Genomic DNA, 6,000 nt, shown 5'->3' on the forward strand with positions numbered 1-6,000 from the left:
GCACTTGAATTATTCTTAGCACGTCAAGGTTTTTGCCATAGTACCATCAACGTACGATTGGTGGCGCGCCAATAGTTTCAAAAACCTAATACCTTATAATTCGAGAGATGAAAGGTTATTTAACTTAAGCGGCTTTTTGCAACTTTACAGCAGAACCATTTCAAGTATAGCATTTGAAATAAAAATATCATACACAAAAAATTCTTTAGATATTTGAATGAAGACTTTTGCTTTATAAAGCGCAAGTCCATTATAAAGAAGTTGTCGTGGCCTAAAGAATAAGACGTCCGGTGCATTCGTGTTGAACGATATGCACCGGTGTTCGAATACCGCAGGCGGGTACCAATTTTTCTAATGAAATACGTACTTAACAAATGTTCACGATTGACTTCCACGATGAAGGAATAACATCGTGTAATAAAAATCAAACCCGCAAAATTATAATTTGCGTAAATACTGGTGGTAGGACCTCTGGTGAGTCCGCACGGGAAGGTACCACCTCCCTGCCTATTTCAGCCGTGAAGCAGTAATGCGTTTCGGTTTGAAGGGTGGGGCAGCCGTTGTAACTATACTGAGACCTTAGAACTTATATCTCAAGGTGGGTGGCGCATTTACGTTGTAGATGTCTATGGGCTCCAGTAACCACTTAACACCAGGTGGGCTGTGAGCTCGTCCACTCATCTAAGCAATAAAAAAAAAAAAAAAACCGGCCTCGCGTGGAGTACTGTTCTCACCTCTGGGCTGGGGCTCTCAAATACCAACTACTTCCACACAGAAGAGGGCCGTTCGGATTGTCGATAATCCCGTTCTCACGGATCGTTTGGAACCTCTGGGTCTGCGGAGGGACTTCGCTTCTCTCTGCATTTTGTACCGCATGTTCCATGGGGAATGCTCTGAGGAATTATTTGAGATGATTCAATCATCTCGTTTTTACTATAGCACCGCCCGCCACCGGAGCAGAGTTCATTCATACTACCTGGAGCCACTGCGTTCATCCACAGTGCGATTTCAGAGATCTTTTTTGCCACGTACCATCCGGCTTTGGAATGAGCTCCCCTTCATGGTGTTTCCCGAGCACTATGACTTGTCCTTCTTCAAACGAGGCTTGTGGAGAGTACTCAACGGAAGGCAGCGGCTTGGCTCTGCCCCTCGCATTGCTTAAGTCCATGTACGACGGTAGCCACTCACCATCAGGTGGGCCGTATGCTCGTCTGCCTACAAGGGCAATAAAAAAAAAGAAGCAAGCTTAATTAAAGTTCAGTTAAAAATATAGCTTAGTGCGCGACATTTATATTTGTAATGAAAGCCCCGTTTTATTTTGTATTAGCATGAATAATTCGATGTTTTTAATTGAACTTCAAATAAGTTTACTCCATTGAAATATATAGTTAAAGAAATTTGTTTGTTATGATATTTTTTCCAAATTTCAAACTTTATACAGCTCTCCACTGTGAAGTTGCAAAAATTTCGTTAAATCTAATAAGCCTTTCACTGTTCGATATGTAGATTTACTTATTTATTTCCAAAAGCTATAAGGATAATAAGCAAACCATGGTATAAACATTAAGTAAACAAATACAGTAATAGTGACACAGACTAGCATGACCGGACGTAATTAATTTCCCAATAATTATCATAAATAGGCCGCGCTAATTAACGATGAAAATTTATATGACAAAGGTTAATTTTAATTTATTGTATTCTCATATTCCTAAGAAGTGAAATTGTTCTCGATTTGAGTTAATAATACTTCAATTACTTTTTTTCATGAACGCTAAAATGGATGTTTTTGTTTTCATTTAATATTATTAATAATTAAAAAAAGATAACCGGAACACATTACGTATGTTCATTTGGCCCCAAATTAGAAATCCCTGTGTTATGGGTACCAGGGACTGACATACATTATACGTTTAAATATATACAAACTCGTATGTAGACAATAAACACCCAGCAAAGAGCAAGCAAACCTGTTCATCATACGAATGCTTAGCCGATGTGGGAATCGAACCCACGACCTTCGGTGCAACAGCCAGAACCGCTAACTATCGCTCTACTTAGTATTTAGTGCTGAACTTTAATAAATACACTTTTCCCATCTCTCATACGGACTCTCTCTCTATTCTCTGTTATGACTGTGGAATGACACACGCTGTTTTTACTGTGGAATCTCACACTCTTTTATACGTATAGTGATACCCCGGTAGTCAAAATTCGACTACAATTAATTGAAATTATAAGTTTGTATACTATGATGATCTATTTTCAAGACTATTAAACAACAAACAAACAATATTACTCTTTTTTTTAAGGGATTTTATGACCTGGTAACTAAGACCTTTAAGTCATGTCTTATTTTAATTTATATTCTTATTTTTATGAAAACGGATATATGGAGTGAAATGAAATGAAGATGACTAATTTGAGACATTAATCAACTGGGATGAAATTAAATGAAATGAGATGAGATGAAATATAATCTCAATAAAATGGTGGCCATTTACTAAGATTTTTTCAGTGGACTTTTGGAGGATTCCGAGAAGTTACGTTCAACGGCTTTGTTTCATTTTCCCACATTTGTGCACTTTCACAGATATTAAACAGTTAATAAACCACCGTTATTACACATTTAAACCTGAAGAAACATTAAATAGACAAAATAAAATAAATCACAAACCTCACTCCTCGCGTTCCCGCCAAAAAGTCCATATTACTCTATTCACAATTTGACCACAGATTAGAAGCAATTAAGCAATAAGAAAAGTTTGACAATAAACAAATAGTATGTATGCGTGTTGTGTCAAATACATGGTAGTGTGTGTAATGTTTTTTTTTTTTTCTAATAAAATTAAAAAAGAAAGGGTAATTTGAAAGCGTATTTGGACGAAACAGATGAAAATTCAATTTGCCTAATCCTAAAACCGAACTGATTAAATATTTATTAATAATATCCGATCCGATTATCGTATACCCAATTTTACTAAGAGCCTGTCAATTCAATTCAAAACGATATGAAAATTAATCAACTTTAATAATTGATTTGGACCCAAACGTAAATTTTTAGCGTAAATCACTCTTGCGTTCTGGCTTGAAGAGGGAGAAGAAGAAACTGTCATTGTATAGATAAGACTAACCCTTCATATTCCAACGGTGATACTGAATGTATCTTGGGAGAGACATAGATAATATTGATGATAAACTTTTTTTAACAGGCCATAAACAGTGTGGGCCGATTCTCCAACGAATTCGGTTTTTTTTATTGCTTAGATGGGTGGACGAGCTCACAGCCCACCTGGTGTTAAGTGGTTACTGAAGCCCATAGACATCTACAACGTAAATGCACCACCCACCTTGAGATATAAGTTCTAAGGTCTCAGTATGGTTACAACGGCTGCCCCGCCCTTCAAGCCGAAAGGCATTACTGCTTCACGGCAGAAATAGGCAGGGTGGTGGTACCTACCCGAGCGGACTCACAAATGGTCCTATCACCAATAAAATGTTTTTGTATAAAAACTTCTTACACCCGACTATTTCGTAACAAACCCGTAAAGCCGGCCGGCTTAGCACCGAGAATCCCATAATGGCCACTAGTTTAATTAGTTTAAAAAAAATCCTTCATTATTCACATAATGAATAAAGTTGAATTTGCAATATTCACATATATATCGATAAAACTTTCAATTCCCCGTTCGAATTAAATTATATTACGTATCGGTTATTACCATAGTTTCCTGTTTGCGTGATGCTACGGTTATATCTAGATTCGAATTAGAATTACTGTATTGAGAACTTCAAACATAATCCGATCGCCCTGTCATCCTAACAGCTGGGCCGAAATCACAATATGTTTAGTGACAAGTCTATTCGAATTCGAGTTTGTTAAAGGCACTTAGTACTCGTAAATCTAATTGTTCATATACCGTATATGCAGATGGAAGTAAATGTGAAATTCAACCTTAAGGATGTCGCATATGATTCATTTTATAATGATTAAGCGTGCCCCAATGGACTTTATTCGCGTTCGAAAGATAACATACAATGTAATGGTGATTTTTTTAATTATTTTGTATTAATTACGTCATCTTTATTGAGGGATACATGCGTTTATATTTTAGTACAAAGAAAAACGAAACACATTTTTTTTTCCTCGGGTAATGTTCACGGTGTATTTCTCAGGAGTCTAGAAGCATTAAAAAACCTCATTGAAAATATATGTGAATGTCATTACAAGTTGCTTAAAAACAGATTAAATGAATGTAAGTATTGCTCAAAAACAATAAAAACAAAAATTAGTTTTATTGAATCAAAGCGATGCGGCTTTTTTTTATTTATTGCTTAGATAGGTGGATGATCTCACAGCCCACGTGGTGTTAAGTTGTTACTGTGGTTACTGGAGCCCATAGACATCTACAACGTAAATGCGCCACACACTTTGAGAGAAGTTCTAAGGTCTCAGCATAGTTACAACGGCTGTCCCACCCTTCAAACCGAAACTCATTACTGCTTCACGGCAGAAATAGGCAGGGTGGTGGTACCTACCCGTGCAGACTCACAAGAGATCCAACCACCAGTAGGCTCAAGGCTCCAGGCTTCAAGTAGCATTCATTCGACCTCATTCTGTGAGTACTTATACCATTAACGAAGAAATAGATCTCCAAAAATACCATTATTAAGCAACAGACAACTCCTTAATGAATCACGAAATCTTCAGCACATCGTAATAAATAACCTTATTATTATATAATACCCTAATAATAACAAAACTCTCGCAAGCAAAATTCTAAATTAAAATTTATTAATTCCATTCACAAATATTCATCGACCGGGTCAATGATAGAACTGAGCGTAGAGCTGCCACTTGTGACGTAATCCATCAAAACGTACGACTGTTCCGGGATCTCAATAAAAAACCAATAAATAAAGATTCCCGTGGTACGGGCGGTCCCGGGGAGAGCACAGCCGCCGGCGACGTGATGTCTGGCCGGGATACAGACTAGATAACGGACAGAGAGAGAACTTAATGCGGGATAGATTTTGTGTTATGTTCAATGAAATAGCCGACGCATGGAAGCTTCTTTTGTTATGTTTTATTCGTATATAATGAATGCGGTATCGATATTAGAGACGTGAAAATAAATTGTTCTTGTTTTAGAACGAAATTCCTTATGGGACGATGTGGAGGGGTACCCTAACCGGGAAAAAACGTCCGTAACGTAAGATTTTTATTTGTAATGCACACAGTGTACGACTTAACTTTGTAATAGCGTGCAAAAAATAATAAATTTTTTATTATATATTTTTTATAAATCATCTATCTATATATATAAGAATGAAATGCTGTTCGTTAGTCTCGCTAAAACTCGAGAGCGGCTCGACCAATTTGGCTAATTTTGGTCTTGAATTATTTGTGGAAGTCCAGAGAAGACTGAAAAGGTAGTTAAATATGAAAATGCTTGGAATTAAATAAAAATAACAATTTTGTTTTTCTTTGGATGTGTCCCCCCCTGTTCGACGGATTCCTTTTCTTTGTTTTAAGTTTTTTTTTATATACAAAAGTTTAGGTCTTTTATTTATCGATTGAGGCACTACGAAGTCTGCCGGGTCAGCTAGTGCGGGATAAATTTTGTGTTATGTTAAAGGAAATCGCCGACGCATGGAAGCTTTTTTTGTTATGTTTTATCGGTATCTACTGAATGCGGTATCGGTATTAGAGACGTGAAAATAAATTGTTTTTGTTTTTGGTCTTTGTTGCTATGTAGTAATTGAGCGTGGACTGTATTTATTGTTTTGAGATATTTATTTTATCCTTATATGACAAATTAAAGAGTTAATATAAGAGTAATATAAAATTGATGCGTTGCTCTTGACGGCTGGGTTTGAAAGAGAGTTGGTGTCATGGCGGACGTCACTCGCTGACATTTTGACGTTCAGAAACTGAACAGAGTTCAAACGACTGTGGATACTAACGATTTGAGCAATAAGTACTTGTCTTCTGAAATG

The sequence above is a fragment of the Bombyx mandarina genome, chromosome 24 (genome assembly GCF_030267445.1).
Source record: "Bombyx mandarina strain Sakado chromosome 24, ASM3026744v2".
In the NCBI taxonomy this organism is placed as follows: Eukaryota; Metazoa; Arthropoda; class Insecta; order Lepidoptera; family Bombycidae; genus Bombyx; species Bombyx mandarina.